The sequence below is a fragment of the Arachis stenosperma genome, chromosome 2 (genome assembly GCF_014773155.1).
Source record: "Arachis stenosperma cultivar V10309 chromosome 2, arast.V10309.gnm1.PFL2, whole genome shotgun sequence".
NCBI lineage: Eukaryota > Viridiplantae > Streptophyta > Magnoliopsida > Fabales > Fabaceae > Arachis > Arachis stenosperma.
In genome coordinates this window covers 6881439-6900152 of record NC_080378.1, presented here as the reverse complement: position 1 = coordinate 6900152, position 18714 = coordinate 6881439, and the positions used below count along the sequence as shown (strand labels likewise).

General features: G+C 30.5%; 1 non-coding gene across 1 annotated transcript; it reads left to right on the top strand.

Moving 5' to 3' along the window:
- Positions 1 to 368: 368 nt before the first annotated feature.
- On the top strand, positions 369 to 476 carry LOC130963956 (small nucleolar RNA R71). The gene has a single exon (XR_009080071.1). It is a non-coding gene; the product is annotated as a small nucleolar RNA R71 (small nucleolar RNA).
- The last annotated feature ends 18238 nt before the right edge of the window (positions 477 to 18714 follow it).

Sequence of the window (18714 nt, the reverse complement as noted above, 5' to 3'; positions counted from 1 at the left end):
ACTAAAGGGTTCTCAGGATCATAAGCTTCTTCCTCAGATGAAGCATCCTTAGTACTGTTTGGTGCATTTTGCATTCCAGACAGACTTTGAGAAATCAGATTGACTTGTTGAGTCAATATTTTATTCTGAGCCAAAATGGCATTCAAAGTGTCAATTTCAAGAACTCCTTTCTTCTGACTAGTCCCATTGTTCACAGGATTCCTTTCAGAAGTGTACATGAATTGGTTATGTGCAACCATTTCAATCAGTTCTTGAGCCTCAGTAGGCGTCTTCTTCAGATGAAGAGATCCTCCAGCAGAGCTATCCAAAGACATCTTGGATAGTTCAGAGAGACCATCATAGAAAATACCTATGATGCTCCATTCAGAAAGCATGTCAGAGGGACATTTTCTGATTAACTGTTTGTATCTTTCCCAAGCTTCATAGAGGGATTCTCCATCCTTCTGTCTGAAGGTTTGGACTTCCACTCTAAGCTTACTCCATCTTTGTGGTGGAAAGAACTTTGCCAAGAAGGCATTGACTAGCTTTTCCCAAGAGTCCAGGCTTTCTTTAGGTTGGGAGTCCAACCATATTCTAGCTCTGTCTCTCACAGCAAAAGGGAATAGCATCAGTCTATAGACCTCAGGGTTAACCCCATTAGTCTTGACTGTGTCACAGATTTGCAAGAACTCAGCTAAAAACTGATGAGGATCTTCCATTGGAAGTCCATGGAACTTGCAATTCTGTTGCATTAGAGAAACTAATTGAGGCTTAAGCTCAAAGTTGTTTGCTCCAATGGCAGGGATAGAGATGCTTCTCCCATAAAAATCAGGAGTAGGTGCAGTAAAGTCACCTAGCACCTTCCTTGCATTGTTGGCATTGTTGTTGTTTTCGGCTGCCATGTGTTCTTCTTCCTTGAAGAATTCGGTCAGGTGCTCTAAAGAGAGTTGTGCCTTGGCTTCTCTTAGCTTTCGCTTCAAGGTCCTCTCAGGTTCAGGGTCAGCTTCAACAAGAATGCCTTTGTCTCTGCTCCTGCTCATATGAAAGAGAAGAGAAAAAGAAAATGTGGAATCCTCTATGTCACAGTATAGAGATTCCTTGAGGTGTCAGAGGAAAAAAAAATGGAAGACAGAAGTAGAAAATTCGAACTTATCAAAGAAGATGGAGTTCAAATTTTGCATTAAGGAATAGAGTTAGTCCAAAAATAGAAGGATGTGAGAAGAAGGGAAGTAATTTTCGAAAATTTAAGTAAAAGATTTTGAAAACATTTTGAAAAACACTTAATTGATTTTCGAAAATAAGAGTGGAAAAGAAATCAAGTAATTTTTGAAAAAGATTTTAAATTAGAAATCAAAAAGATATGATTGAAAACTTATTTTGAAAAAGATGTGATTGAAAAATTATGGTTTTAAAAAGATATGATTGAAAAGATATGATTTGAAAACAATTTTAAAAAGATTTGATTTTAAAAATTAATGACTTGCCTAACAAGAAAAGATATGATTCAAACATAAAACCTTCCTCAAGGCAAAAAATGTTCAATCAAATCATTAATTGTTAGTAAGTATCTTTGAAAAAGGAAAGAAATTGATTTTGAAAACATTTGATTGAAAAGATATGATTTGAAAAAGATTTGATTTTGAAAAACTTTGAAAACTTAAAAAAAAATTGATTTTGAAAACAAAATCTTCCCCTAGCACCATCCTGGCGTTAAACGCCCAGAATGGTGCACATTCTGGCGTTTAACGCCCAAACTACTACCCTTTTGGGCGTTAAACGCCCAACCAGGCACCCTGGCTGGCGTTTAAACGCCAGTCTGTCTTCTTCACTGGGCATTTTTGAATGCCCAGCTTTTTCTGTGTGATTCCTCTGCAGTATGTTCTGAATCTTCAATTCTCTGTATTATTGACTTGAAAAGACACAAATTAAAAATATTTTTGGATTTTTAATAATAAGGAATAATCAAAATGCAACTAAAATCAAATAACAATGCATGCAAGACACCAAACTTAGCAGTTTGTATACTACTGACACTAACAATATGAGAATGCATATGAGACACACAAAATGCTTCAAGTCAATAGAATTCAAAGATTAGAATACAAAAATCATCAAGAATCACTTGAGGATCCTTAAGACACATGAATGCATGCAATTGACACCAAACTTAAGATGAGACACTAGACTTAAGCATGAAACATCAAATATTTTTTTGGTTTTATGATTTTGTAATTTTTTTTTGTGTTTTTCGAAAATTAAGTGGGAAAAGGTATCAAAATCCTTGATTAGAATTCCAGGGATCAGCGCAATGCTAGTCTAAGACTCCGGTCCAGGAATTAGACATGGCTTCACAGCCAGCCAAGCCTTCAAGGAAAGCTTCGGTCCAAAACACTAGACATGACCAAAGGTCAGCCAAATCTTAGCAGATCACTGCTCCAAGAGCAAAATTGATGAGAATCAACAAGCTCTTGTGGTGATAAGTTGAAACCTCGGTCCAATCAGATTAGACATGGCTTCTCAGCCAGCCAGATTTCAACAAATCATCATGAAACTCTAGAATTCATCTTCAAGAATTTCGAAAAAAAAATATAATACCTAATCTAAGCAACAAGATGAACCGTCAGTTGTACAGCCTAAACAATCCCGGGCAATAACACCAAAAATTTGATGTTGTTGCCGGATCTTGGCACTGATGTTACCAAAAGCTTGCTCAAAACTTGAACAATCCCCGGCAACGGCGCCAAAAACTTGGTGCGCGAAGTTGTGAACAATACTTTTTCACAACTCAAATAATCCCCGGTAATGGCTCCAAGAACTTGGTGGCTCAATACCATGGCATTACACAACTTCGCACAACTAACCAGCAAGTGCACTGGGTCGTCCAAGTAATAAACCTTACGTGAGTAAGGGTCGATCCCACGGAGATTGTTAGTATTGAAGCAAGCTATGGTCATCTTGTAAATCTTAGTCAGGCAAACTCAAATATATATGATGATGAACGAAAATAACATAGAAGATAAGGATAGTGATACTTATGTATATCATTGGTGTAAGAGCTTCAGACAAGTGTATGAAGATGCCTTCCCTTCCGTCTCTCTGCTTTCCTAATGCCTTCATCCAACCCTTTCTTACTCCTTTCCATGGCAAGCTCGTGTAAGGTTTCACTGTTGTCAGCAGCTACCTCCCATCCGCGCAGTGAAAGCTAATGCACACACTCTGTCACAGTGCTGCCAATCACCGGTTTGGTTCCCTCCCCTACCGGAATAGAATAACTCTTTTGCGTCTGTCACTAACGCCCAATAGGTTACAGGTTTGAAGCACGTCACAGTCATTCAATCATTGAATCCTACTCAGAATACCACAGACAAGGTTTAGACCTTCCGGATTCTCTTGAATGCCGCCATCAGGTCCTGCCTATACCACGATGATTCCGAAGAATCCAAGAGATATTCACTAAGCCTCAGATGCTTGTAGAACAAGAATGGTTGTCAGTCACCTTGTTCATGGGTGAGAATGGTGATGGGCGTCAATCATCACCTTCATCATGTTGAAGAACAAGTGATATCTTGGATAAAGAACAAGTGGAATTGAATGGAAGAACAATAGTAATTGCATTAATACTCGAGGTACAGCAGAGCTCCACACCTTAATCTATGGTGTGTAGAAACTCCACCGTTGAAAATACATAAGCATAAGGTCTAGGCATGGCCGAATGGCCAGCCTCCCAATGATCTAAGATAGCATAAAACTCAAAGATAGCTACCAAGATGTTCTAATACAATAGTAAAAGGTCCTACTTATAGAAAACTAGTACATAGATGAGTAAATGACATAAAAATCCACTTCCGGGCCCACTTGGTGTGTGCTTGGGCTGAGCAATGAAGCTTTTTTCGTGTAGAGACTCTCCTTGGAGTTAAACGCCAGCTTTGGTGCCAGTTTGGGCGTTTAACTCCCATTTAGGTGCCAGTTCCAGCGTTTAACGCTGGGATTTCTTGAGGTGACTTTGAACGCCGGTTTGGGCCATCAAATCTTGGGCAAAGTATGGACTATCATATATTGCTGGAAAGCCCAGGATGTCTACTTTCCAACGCCGTTGAGAGCGCGCCAATTGGGCTTCTGTAGCTCCAGAAAATCCACTTCGAGTGCAGGGAGGTCAGAATCCAACAGCATCTGCAGTCCTTTTGAGTCTCTGGATCAGATTTTTGCTCAGGTCCCTCAATTTCAGTCAGAAAATACCTGAAATCACAGAAAAACACACAAACTCATAGTGAAGTACAGAAAAGTGAATTTTAACTAAAAACTAATAAAAATATACTAAAAACTAACTAGATCATATCAAAAACATACTAAAAACAATGCCAAAAAGTATACAAATCATCCGCTCATCAACTGCTAAATCATCAAAGCGCCACTTATAATGATTCCAACAATTATATGCTTAGAGAAGGCGTGCAAGTGCGGCTGAATGCGAGACGGTAACGACTGAAGAGACGGAAGTGACGAGGACTTTGGGTGTGAGACAGGAGACGAGAGAGGGAGAGAGCTTGAGATTGCGATAGCTAGTGAACAAAGAGATGAGGAGCTCGAACTTCAATGAGAAAAGGAGAGAAAGGAGATGTTAGGGCTAGGTTTTTTTCTTTTTCGGGTCAGCTTGAGAGATTAGGGAGAGGTTGGGCTTGGGTTTGGACTTGGGCAGAGACAAAGGGCTAGGGTTGGGGTTTTTTTTCTTCTAGGAATTTAATTGTAATTTTATATTTTAGGGATTTAAATGTTCATTAAACAAAAGTTAAGGATATATTTATCTTTTTTATCAAAAAATTTAAATATGATTCGGTTCAAAATGTGTAAATCGATCAGATCAAATCGGGTCTAATACTTATAATGCAGACAATTAGGTTTATTATTGTTGCTATAGTAACCGATTTTGTTTTGGTTTATTAAAAAATAAATTATTAACCGATTTAATAAAGATATCCAATAATATTATGACACATATAAACGTCTTTAAAAAAAAGATATATTTAATGTCTTTATCAAAGTGACTTCCTAAAAATAAAACGAACGTAAAATGCTAATTTATTCCCGTTTTATGATAGATTGATTGAGCGGTTAGTTAGCCCTCTTTATTAAAAAAATTAAAAATTTAATCATAAATCAAATTCAAATAAAAAAGTTAATCAAATTACAAAATAAATTTTTTACAAATCTTTTTTTAAAGTTTTCAATGCCAATAAAATTCTCCATAATAATATCTATTTTTAAATTACTATAAAGATTAAAAAATAATATTTATAATTTAATTTTTAAATAAAATCAATCATAAAATATAATTTTGTGATAGAAACAAGTTATATACCATCGTGTATATATATATATATATGAAAGGATAAAATAAAATAAATAAAGAAAAAGATAAAAAAAATAAAAAGTAAAAGAAATGTATTTAAAAATTATAATTTTAAATTTTTGTACATATATTCTTACAGTAATCACCACTTCTCTTTTTTTTAAAAAAAAAAAATTGGGTCGATCACTCATCAAAATTTATGGTTTGACGAGTTCAAAATTTTAGATCGATCTATTTTTTTCGATAAGTTTAACAGATTAGCTTGATAACTTCGTTCTGACATTGTCTCTTTTAGGTTTTATTTTTTTTTTATTACTTATTTGGTATCTGTCATTTTATCTCTTCTAATCGAGAGTCGACCTTAAGTGCACGATTGAATAAAGCTTTTAGCGAGAATAATTATATACACTAAGCCTCAAAACCGGCTTAAGCAAAATTTGAATGTTCTAACAAGTAATTATTTATTAGTTTTTATTGTTTCTATTAAGTTTAATAAAAATTGAGTGATTTAATAAGTAAATACTGAATTTATTTATTTTATTTTATTTTATATCATAGATTTTTTTACTAAAATTAAAAGAAAAATTTTTATAATTATTTACGATTCACAATAAACAAAATGAATTAATTGAGAAACTAACAAATTTAACGAATAAACATTGTTTTTTATTTACCAAAAAATAAGGTAATATACATACGTATATTAATATAAAAAGAATATATATTTAAAAATATTTTTTTATTAAATATTTATATTAATTCAGTTAAATGACAATAACAACAAAAAAATTAACATAAAAAAATTTAAAAATTCATCATGTATGTGAAACATGAACATGACACGTAAACATAAACATTAGCTATGATTGTGCCTAAACTTTTACTTTTTCCGTTGAACTCTAACCAATTTCAGATTCACAATTCTATCAAGAATTTCGGGATTTTGTTGCATGAAAAGAAGTCCAAAAACTGTTAGTTAAAATCCACCTTTCGTCCTTGTTTGTCTCATTTATATGTTGTCAGGAACATATATATGTAGCTAGCTGTGGAATTTGTTGCTAAGAAATTGATTAAATTTTGGACTGTGGCTTCATGACATTAGCTACGCTTCCATTTTTCGTATTAATTGTGTCTTCGAATATATCTTTTTTGTTTTAATATAATCCTATTGTCCTATATTTTGGCTATATTTAAAGGAGTATTTTAGACTTATTTATTATTTTATATCTATAGTATTTAATATCACCAAGAAATTTTTATTTACATAAATTATTATTCTAAGCGTGATGCCAATTAATGAGTGAAGGATAGATTGGCTTTATTCCATGTTTCTCTTTTTTTTCTTTTTTTTTTTAATATATGATTTATCAAAAATATTAGTAAAAAATGGTTAAAACTTATTATTTTGGTTTTATTTAATATTTTTTACCACAGATAAATATTAAATAAGACAAATTCAAATTATTTAAACTAATTATTTTTTGTCTTTTTAACATTATCGATAATTTTATAATATCAACCACATTATATTTACATTAAAAAAATAGCTATTAAATTAGTCACATGTAAAGAATATATATTAAAAATAAATTAAATAATATATAATTATATTGTGATTAATTTAGTAACTGATTTTTTATACACATGTAGTAATTTTGTATAAATATTTTTTGTAATTGTTTATTGGTTTAATTAGAAAAGAAGTTCTTAGAATGTCAATCAATTTAATTAAAACGCTAATTTGTCCCATCTTGGAGCTAAATAGATGGATTTTTAGGTTTTAAAATTAATTTTAGTTCATTAATCCCAAAATGTTTCAATTTTTTTTCAATTTAAATTAAAAATTTATGTATAATATAATGCAATACATGGTACTTTAAACTTATAGTACTATAAAGTGCTCTTAATCTTGGTTTTTTACAGTTGCTAGCTTTGTTATCCATGAATGTTTAAACGTGTAAATTATGTATAATAAACTGAAACTCAATTTACATTATCATTTAAAAATAAGTATATGTGGCTTAAATTATGCAAATTGAATATTATATTTTGAAACATGTTATATGTCGGGCAACTTGAATATTAGTTAAACCAAAACAAGGTCACGTTCAGATACCTCCAATTTTAGTGTTTGGTCGTCGCTTATCATCATTTATATCTTGAAAATCCACACTAACTGATGAATCACAAATTTGGTTCTCAAATGTTTAAGTAGCTTTAGACTTGACACTCTTGTAAGTTAAAAAGAGAAAGTGTGGACGGTGGCTACTATAATTTAATCTGGATAGCTTAGTAGGCAATGAATAACCTAGTATCTTAACCACAACGAACCACGTATCTCATATACTATGATACATGGACACTGACACGAACATACACGACATAATATGGAACACGCCGACAAGTAAATTTTAATATTTTACATGATACAGGAACACACATATATACGAAATATAAAGTATTTTTTAGATAAATCATAATGATATTTTGATATTTTATTGATATTAAAATATAAATTAAATTTGTTTAATTATTTTTAATGTCTTATTTTAATTATATCAAATATTTAAAATAATTTTTTATTTTAATAAATAATAATATATACTATATCTAAAGTTATTTTAAGAATATATGTTAAGAATAAAACTAGACATACTAACACATGATGGTATTTAGATGTGTCTAAACGTGTCCAAAATTTTTTTTCACTTTTTATTAATACACGGTTAGACACAGCTGACACGCATGTCGGACGAATATCGGTGAGTGTCGTGTTCGAAATGTGTTCAATACATAGACACAATTCAGTGAAATATCCGTACTTCATAGTTCATATATAAAAAATTTTGCTATGGTGTCTCAACGATAGAGTGTAACTTGCCAAAATAAAAATTATAAATTAATATTCAATTTAAAAATATAAAAATAAATAATTTTTAAAATTTATTATAAAAAATAAGTTAAATAAAAATTAAATATCAAATAATAGACGTTATAAAAGTAATATATATATATATCTTTTTATTAGTTTAAAATTAAAAAAAAATCAAAATTTTTATAACTTAAAAGTTTAGAATTTTATCTTTAGTGATTTTAATAAAAAATAAAAAAATTATCATAAGACAAATAAAAAAAATTATACAAAAGTTCAAAAATATTCTTGCATAGAAAAAACGTATTAAAAATACAATTAGTTATGTGTATTTTACTATTAATTTAAACTTTAAAAGAATAATATCATAAATCATATATATATATATATCAAAAAAATGTCACGAACCAATGGTTGGCCTCAAAATTCTACAAACATTATCCACTATTTATATTTTTCTGCCGAGTCAATTGGTACAATGATAATCCCCTATGAGATATATAATTTACACATTCAAATTTCGTTAAGGCCTAATACGGACAATTTCTTATGCATGCTGGACCAATGTGATATATAAATATTGTTTTTTACTTTGATAGTTATCATACCACAGCAAATATTCTGTCGTATAAGGCGAATTTTAGTGTCATAATATTTCCCTTTCCCACGGTAATATTCTCAATGATGCTATTTCAACATCACTTTTTTAAAACCCTATATGAAGGACGACTTTATTTTCTCACTCACGTACATAATAAAAGTAGTATCAATTAAGTTATATCGACCTAATTTTAAACAAGAATAAACTACCAAAATTACCTGTAATTTTTGAAAATGCAAACAAAAATATCTTCGAATTTTGTATTCAGCAAAATATTTATGCATTTGATTCAAAATTCTGTAGTAATATTTGGATAATTATTTAATATATATATATATAAACAATTAGATCAAAATTTAATCTTTAAAATTTTTTATTTTTTAAAAGTATTTTTGATAATTGAAAAAAGAGTTATGCTACGTAATGTACACTAAAATCAGTTACTAAAATCAGTTATCAGTATAAAATATATACTAAAATACAAATATACATTAAAAATAAATTAAATTACACATATATTTATACACAAATATATTAGTAGCTGATTTTAGTGGTTAATTTTGATGTACAAATAACATTTTTGTCAAAAAAATAAAAAATATATTTAACATAAAATTATAAATTTTTAAGAATAAAAATATCTCATTTTTTAAATTATATTTATAAAAAATTACATCAAAATTTAATATCTAAAATATTTTTTAAAAATATATATTTAATATCTTAAAAATAAAGAATATTTTATCGGCAAATTCAAAAATCGAGAGGCATTTTGATAGCCTTTAAATAATTACATGTTAATTAAATGTGTAAAATGCTTCATATGTATGTTTATATTTTGATAGCCTTTATATAAACTTGATGTTATATTTAATTAAGGGTGATGGAGGAGGTGATGGGGAGGGAAAAAGAAAGCTTTTTGGAGGAGAGTGAATACGAAGGAAAGAGAATAAGGAACATAAGGATATTTTTTGTGCGAAAAACTATTTTAAAATTAAATTTAATATTAAGATAATTAGGTAAAAAAAAATTTTAGGGATGATTTTAATTTTTGGTCAAAATTATAAGAACGAAAATTATACTTAGTCTATATAAGAACCAAAATCTTAAAGTGAATATTTATCTCTTAATAATAAATAATTTTATAAAAGTTGGATTAATTTAATAGTTAACTCACTAGATTGCTTAAACAAGTGTTAGGGTTTTAAATTCTGCCTTGTGCATGCAGTAATCTATTAGCCAACGACAAACCCTTAAATAGAACTCTAATCCGAAACGGATTAGTTCTTAACTTGTCGGGTTAAGAGATACCGTGAATAAACCAAAATAATAATAATAATATTGTAAAATAAATAAATAAATAAGATGTATTAAATATAAAAAAAAGATGTGTAAATAGAAGACTCTAGTAGGAGTGTTCATGGATCGGATCCGATCCGCATATCCGTGGTGTTTATCCGAATTCGATCCAAAAATTGCAGATATGGATCCGATTCGCAAGACTATCGGATAGGATTGCGGATTTTGTGTAAGTATCCCCATATCCGCGTATCCACAAAAATAAAGAAACAAATACGTAAATATTATTTTTATATTTTATTTTAACTAATAATTATCATATATGTTGTATTATTTTAATTTATTATTTAAAAAAATATGTTTAATATTATTTTAACAGTAAACATATTTAAAAGAATAGAAAAATAAATTTCATTGATATTTTTTAATAAAAATAAGCTTTTAAAAATATTTTGTATTTTGCGGATATTTCCAATATCCGATCCGATCCAATCCGCACGAATAGGATCCAAGCTTAAAAATTGTGGATATGAGATATGATCCGATGATTTTAGTGCGGATCGATTCGAAATTTTGGCCATATCCAATCCGATCCGATCCGCGTTCACCTCTAGACTCTAGTATTAATATTCACCAATATAAGTAACTTAATATAATAGAGATGATTCATATATTTATTTAATATATATAATAATGAAAAAAGAGAAAGAAGAATATTAGCAGTATATAAAAAAAGAAGGATTATTGTTATTGTTGTGTGTGTTATTCTCGGGCCACACTTTTTCTATTTATACATGTAGGAGATTCTCTTTTCATGGTTTCACAAATGTGCAGTCCAACCTTGGAACTTTTGCACCGTCCACTATTAAGTTTTTGGACCTCCAAAATGATTTAATTGGACGAATGGTGTAAGGTCGCACATTGGTTGGGGAGGGGAACGAAGCATGCCTTATAAGGGTGTGGATACCTCTCCCTAGCATGACGCGTTTTGACGAGTGAGTGTGGGGAATTTCAACTATCATCCCTATCGTCAAAGGCAAAACCGTGAGGCATTGTGTGCCAAAACGGACAATATCATGCTAACGGGTGGTCTGGGCTGTTACAGATGGTATCAGAGTCGGAGCCCGGATCGATGTGTCAGCGAAGGCGCTGGGCTCCCTTAGGGGGGTGGATTGTAAAGACCCACATCGGTTGGAAAGGAGAACGAAGCATGGCTTATAAGGGTGTGGATACCTCTCCCTAGCATGACACGTTTTGACCAGTGAGTGTGGGGGGCTTCGGCTATCATCCCTATTGTCAAAGGCAAAACCGTGAGGCCTTGTGTGACAAAGTGGACAATATCGTGCTAGCGGGTGATTTGGGCTGTTACAGATGGACATTCATATTTATCACAATACTCCCATTGGATATCCATTTATGATTATGACTCGTTAAAACTTTACTAAAGAAAAACCTGTAATACCCTCACTATTAGAATGTCACGTTTCCGTCTGCGCCACTCTGATAGCAAGAAGTATTATGACGACTTCATATACTTAATAATAAATTAGGAGCCTTTGACTCAAAATCGTATCGTTGTTTTCTTTTTAATAAAAACGGAAATACTTTTTAATTGAAAATAAACAAGCTTATACATATATGCAAAACTTCTTACTTAGGTAACTTAAAAGCATTATATACCTACATATTATTACAGTCACGACTCCTTCTCTCTTACAAAAATATAATAATAAAGGCGAGGAAAAATCTATAACATATGTATACAAACAAAAACAACATAATTAGAAATTTAACAAAAATTCTGCAAACTTCTTCGTTTGTCCTGAAAAGATAAAAACTGTAGGGGAGTGAGAACTTAACCACACGGTCTCACCACTGAGTTTCAGAATTGTCATAAGAAGATATTTAAAGAGAAATCAGTTAAGTATCCAGAAATCTAAAACTCACTTTTCTTATAAAAGAATCTTAAAAGTTTCCTAATAGTATGCATGACCAACTTATTCCAAACATGGGTTCATTAAACCTATGCTGAACCAGTTTGATATTTCATACTTTACTAAACCTCAATCAGAAACCAATCTTGTAATCAACCAACACTATCATCAATTCAGCACTAAAACTTAATCTCAAAAATACCATACCAAAACAAATACAGGCAAAACAGATAAGGAAAACACAGGTATAGGTAGCAGTTATAGCAAGTAGCTCATATAGCAGTTAGAGATAGTTAAGTAGTTAGGCAAACCAAAACAAATTCAAACCCAAACAAAGCATGCAAATGCATATGATGCATATCTGCCCTATGGTTAATAAACTCATCTGTCGGTTATACAACCAACCGGACATGTCCTGGTAGCTAACCATTGGACAGAACACCAAATACGGAGCAAGTAGAACCTTGCCTCAACCCTTGCATCTTACCCACGTACCCGGAGCAGGGGACATCTTCACGCTGCTTCTTACCCAGGTGGTGTTACATTTTCTTAATAAATCGAATTGAAAACAAAATTTTTTTCGTAATAAATCGAAATCAAATAATATTCTTAAATTAGATTTACTTTTAAATAACACTTTAAAATTTGACAGCATTTTCTCTAAAATTCGGGTTATGCCACCCTTTCACGGTCCCAACTAAACAATCTCTCAACCATTTTGAATATCAAATCCTTTTCAATAATCAAAACCATTTTCAAATATCGAATAATTCTCAATAATCAAATCGTTTTCTTTAAAACTAAGCCACGTTCTATTTCAATAAAATTTAGCTTTCTTTCAAATTCTTTGCTCTTGAATCAAACTAATAATTACTAATGAATCAAACCAATATTTTTCTAAACTCTTTCCAACAGTTTCAAATCCAAGTCACTCCTTAGTATAAATTTTATAACTCAGACTTTGAATATAAAATTTTTTCCTCAATATGAGTAAATATGCAATCAGATCTTTTTCAATATAAGATCATTTTCTTAAAATAGGTTTATAAATCGGATTTTCAATAAAAAGATAATTTCTTAATATAAATATATATATAAATCAAGTTTCGAAACAAAATCACTTTTTCGTTTGTTTTAACAAGAATACAGGCGGAACCCCTCCTCAAAACTCGACTTCACCACCCTTACGGGTTCCCTCACTTTCATATCTTCTCAACAGTTTACCAGCCTTTCATCAGCGCTTTTCAAATACAAGGTTTTCAATAATCGACATATGATTCCAATCCTAGTAAAATCATTTATTTAGTAACATCAAAATCAATTACCATTCACTTTCTCAACCAAAAACTCAATCACAATCACAGCCAATCATCCACAGCAAAAAAAATCCAAACTCAATAACGTTATAATTACTAACATATTTGCAATTATTTACTATATTTTTTGGCATTCTTAAATTGAAAATGGTTAATTTTAAAATAAAACCCCTTACAAATTTTTCTTTCAGTAACAGGTTCAGGAATCTTTGGCGCGGAGCTACGACTGAACATCATGTATATATGTATCCGTATTTTCTGTATTTGGTTTAGTCTTATTCTTCCCCCTTGTCGTTTATTGTTTTTAGTTTTAGAGGGGTAGGATTTGTAATTGAGGTTCTTTGACATAAGTATATGTATATAAAGCTATGTGAATATATACTTTTATGGTTAAGTGATTTAAAAGTAAAAATTTTTCATTTTCTTAATTAGGGATTTTGGTTCGTATTCGCGAAAGTTCAATATTAAATAAATATAGTATAAAATTAAAGAAGTAGAAGTAGGTGACTCCCGGAGTTTTAGTGCGATCTTGAGGTGTTAAAAGTTAGGGTGTTACAAAACCCAATTGAAAAAAATTAGTGAAAGAAAAAGAGTACAATATCTTTTGTGATGGGAAATGTCTCATTGAAAACCTTTTGTCTAAAAAAATCTAATGGAAAAAAATCTGATTAAGAAAAAAAGAGTACAGTCTCCCCATCTTGTTACCATTATTTAATATCTCAAAATCGGCATCTCAATTTGATGTATCAATCTTTCAAAAGAGGATTTTTGAAATGAATTTGTAAATAAATCTACCAGATTATCGCTTGAGCAGATCTATTGGACATCAATTGTTCCTTGATTTTGAAAATCATGGTGAAGAAAAATTTGAGAGAAATATGCTTTGTTCTATCACCTTTGATATATCCACCTTTAAGGTGTGTAATGCATGCTGTATTATCTTCAAATAGAACAGTTGGAGCTATCTTATGATCAATTAGTCCACATGATGACAGAATATATTGGATCAAACTCCTGAGCTAAAAACACTCACGACTTGTTTCATGTATCGCTAGTATTTTAGCGTGATTAGAGGATGTTGCTGCAATCGTCTGTTTCGTAAACCTCTATGGTATATCTGTATTACCATATGTGAACATAAATTTTCTTCCTTTCATAAATTTTATTGTCACCAAAACCTTGTTATTTAACTCTTATGGGGTTATGATTTGCCGCATTTGCTTCAAGAAATAGGTAGCGTCAGCTAGGTGCGCTTCATGATTTCTTAAAAGCAATTCATTGTTACAGTTAGCAATAAGAAGGTAAGAAATTAGCTCAAAATATTTTTTAAATTCATTTTCTCAATATTGCTGCTGCAGGAACACATTCGAGATATGGAAGATCGAAAAAGTTTTCTCTAACATGTCATTATCAGTTATCTTTTTTCCACATAATTTTATTTGTGAGGTAATTTGTAAGATTGTTGAAATGTATTCATTTATGGATTTAAAATCCTGCAGACGTAAGTGCGTCCACTTATATCGGGCTTGAGGAAGTATCACTGTCTTTTGATGATTATACCTTTTTTCAAGGTTTTTCCACACATCTGCAGGATCTTTTAGTGTGAGATATTCATTTTTCAATCTTTCGTCAAGATGACGACGAAGAAAGATCATGACTTTGGTTTTATCCTTTTGTGATGTATTATTTTCAGCCCTAATGGTATTTTCTAGATCCATTGAATCAAGATGGATTTCGGCATCTAGTATCCATGATAAGTAGTTGTTTTCAGATATATCAAGAGCATTAAATTCAAAATGAGAGAGCTTTAACATAATGAAATTTTATTATCTAAGTCTTTCTAAAATTTGATCAGAGTCTCGTGCTAATAATGTGTTGTAAAATAAATAAATAAAAAAGATGTAATAAATATAAAATAAAGATATATAAATAGAAGACTCTAATATTAATATTTACCAATATAATTAACTCAATATAATAGAGATGATTCATATGTTTATTTAATATATATAGTAACGTAAAAAGAAAAAAAATATTAGCAGTATCTAAAAAAAAATTATTATTATTACTGTGTATATTCTCTGACCACACGTTTTTTATTTATACATGTAAAAACATTATATTTTTATGGCTTCATAAATATATATCTAGCCTTAAAAATTTTACACCATTCACTATTAAGTTTTTGAATCGCACAAAATGATTTGATTGAAAGAATGGACATTTATATTTATCACAACAAATAAATAATTCTGGGAGTGTAATTTCCTATTTTCCGGTTTTGGAATAATGATTATTCCTCACATATGATGTTTTAAAAATAATGATTATTCCTATTTTTATATGTTTTGAATTTAAAATCAAATTTACCTTGTATTCTTTTCCGTGCCAAAATGGTGTAACAGAGGAATTAACAGAAAATTAAAAGACATTTTTCATTAGCTTTGCTTTGATTATTCAACTCATAAGCTAAGCAAGTTGGTTGAAGGAAGAGATTTAAATGATTAGTTGATTACAGATTACAAAGTCATCAATAAATAAATAACTCAATTTTTGTACATACATGTCTTAAAAGTAATTTATGCCAAAAAAAAAATCAAATTAACGGAGAAAAATATATAAATTATTATGTTATTAATATATTTTTTTATTTAAGAACTCCTTTTAAATTTGAAGCGTAATAATTATGTATAATTTTTTTTATGTTGATTTTTTTCAGATAATAAAAATTGGTTTTAAATATTTAATTTATAAAATTCTAATATTATATTATTATAAAATTATTTATCTAAAAAATTTAATTAATAGAAAATATAAATTTTATATCTTTAAAAACACTCAAAGTTGAAAAGACGCTTAGTAGGTCAATTACTGAATAACATGTATAAACTAGACACTGTGCATAGATGCCTTTCTTGAATCCAAGGGTAAGTGATGTACTTTATGTCTGTACTACTAGGTTAACACTCAGGCCACTGTATTTATTATTTAACAACTTGGTAGCACAAAAAAAAATCATTTTGAACTTTTAACAATACCAATAATGTTATTTTAATCTAAAATTATGTTCATCTTCTATAAATATACTAGCATTATTGTTTTTATAATACCAAATAAATTATTAAGATCTTGGTAGTATCTTTTTTTTTTTTTAAATAAAAGAGTTATTGATGTTGTCAGGAGTTTACTAAAAATTTAGATGGATATACTTACTTTTAATAAAAAAAATTTAAAAATATTTTTGTTAAAAAGGAAAAATTAGAGAAGTAGCTAAATAATGTTAAGATTTTTTTCGAGAATAAAAAAGACTCAGAGTTGAGGGTGAAAGAGCAAGATATTCATGAGGAGCTTAATTCTATCATTCTTCAAGAAGAATTTCTGTAGTACTAAAATTCTAGAGAACAGTAAGTTCGATGTGGTGACAAAAATACTAAATTTTTTCACCTGCAGATAGTTATTAGACAAAAGAGGAATAAAATCTATGAGTTGTTATTAGATGATGAAATTTAGGCCACTCAGACATAGGTGTTTGAGCAGGAAAAAAAATTCTTTCTTTCAAAAACTATTTTTTACAAAGAAGAATATTGACCTGAATGTTATGCGAGATTTTTCTTATCCCTCTCTTAGCATTGAGACCTGTCAAAAATTTGTTAAACTGGTGGCGTTAGAAGAGGTGAAAAGAACTGTAATGACTATTAATTCTTCCAAAGTTCTTAAACCGGATGGTTTTCAAGCTCTGTTTATAAAGAATTTTTGGACTCTCTTAGTTATGATGTGTGGGAGTTAGTCAAGAGAGCATTTGAAGGCAAGATTTTAAATTCCGCTACTTTTGAGACCTTCATTGTTCTAATTTCTAAAATGAAAGCTCCTTATTTGTTAAGAGATTTATGTCCCATTAGTTTATGTAATGTTCTTTACAAAATTATTATAAAAGTACTGGTGAACAAGGTCAGACCGTTTTTTTTTTTGGAGATCATTGACGCGCTCCAGGATGGTATCCCAGAGAGAGGAACAATGGAGAACATCATTATGGCACAGAAAATTATGCATTTTATGAGAAACATTATGTCTAGAAAGCAGACTATGACTTTTAAGATTGATTTAGAGAAAACTTATGACAGAGTGGATTGAAAATTTCTTGAATTTTTGTTGGTCAGATTTGGTTTTTCGAGTGCTACTATTAATATTATTATGACCTATATGATGTCATCTTCCTTGGCTATTTTGTGAAATGGTGAGAGACTTCAAAATTTCAACCCGAAGAGGGGTTTAAGGCAAGAAAATCCTATGTATTCATATCTTTTTATGCTTTGTATGAAGGCTCTTGCTTGTTTTATTACTCATCGAATTTTTCAAGGATTGTGGATACCTGTGTCGGTCTCCAGGCATGGCTCTAAAATCTCCCATTTGATGTTTGCTGATGATCTCCTGTTTTTCTGTAAAGCTACGAAAGCTCAGATAGGGGAGATTATGCAGACTATGGAGTTATTTTCCAAAGCATCAGGATTGAAGGTGAACTTTAGTAAATCTAAGGTTCAATGCTCAAAGAATATTTTTGAGAGAAGAAAAGAGGTGCTCTTGGGAGTTTCTACAATCCGCTTTGTCAGCATTTTAGGAAAATATCTAGGGATGAATATTGGGCATGAAAGGTCTTCCAAAAGGATGGCTCAGGATGTTATTGAAAGGATTCAGAAGAAACTTGTTAGTTGGAAGAGGTGTTTGTTGAAAAAGGCAAAAAGACTTTATTTGGTTAAATCGGTAATGACTTCTATTCCGGTTTACAACATGCAAATTACTCTTCTTCTGAAGTATGCTTGTGAAAAGATAGATTTTTTATGAGACAATTTTTATGTAGATGCCAAACTAATGGGAGAGGATTACCGTTAATTAAGTGAGATGTTGCTATAACTCCTAAATGAGCAGGTGGCTTTTGGTGTTAGGGATACCTACTCAGCTAATATGGCGCTTCTTGGCAAATTGGTTGGGGATCGCTTCAATAATAGAGACAAGTTGTAGGTGCAGATTATGATGCATAAATATTTTCAGAATTTAACGTCAGAATGCTTCAGCCATTTGAAAGAACATTCTCAAAGCATTTGATACTCTCAAGGATAGATTTAGATGAAATGTTGAGGATGTGCAACAATTTGTGTAATATGATGAGTGGACTCCTTTTGAAAAACTTTGTGATATTGCTCCCTATGTTTATATACCTGAGTCTGATTTTATAGTAACGAATTTGTGGCATGATGGATCTTGGAAGGTGGAGAGACTTGCATCGACAATTTTTCTTAAGGTCAAGCATTTCATTCACTGCCTGCACTATTTGACTTTGGTTGACATAGAATTAGGGTGGAGTTGGTGAC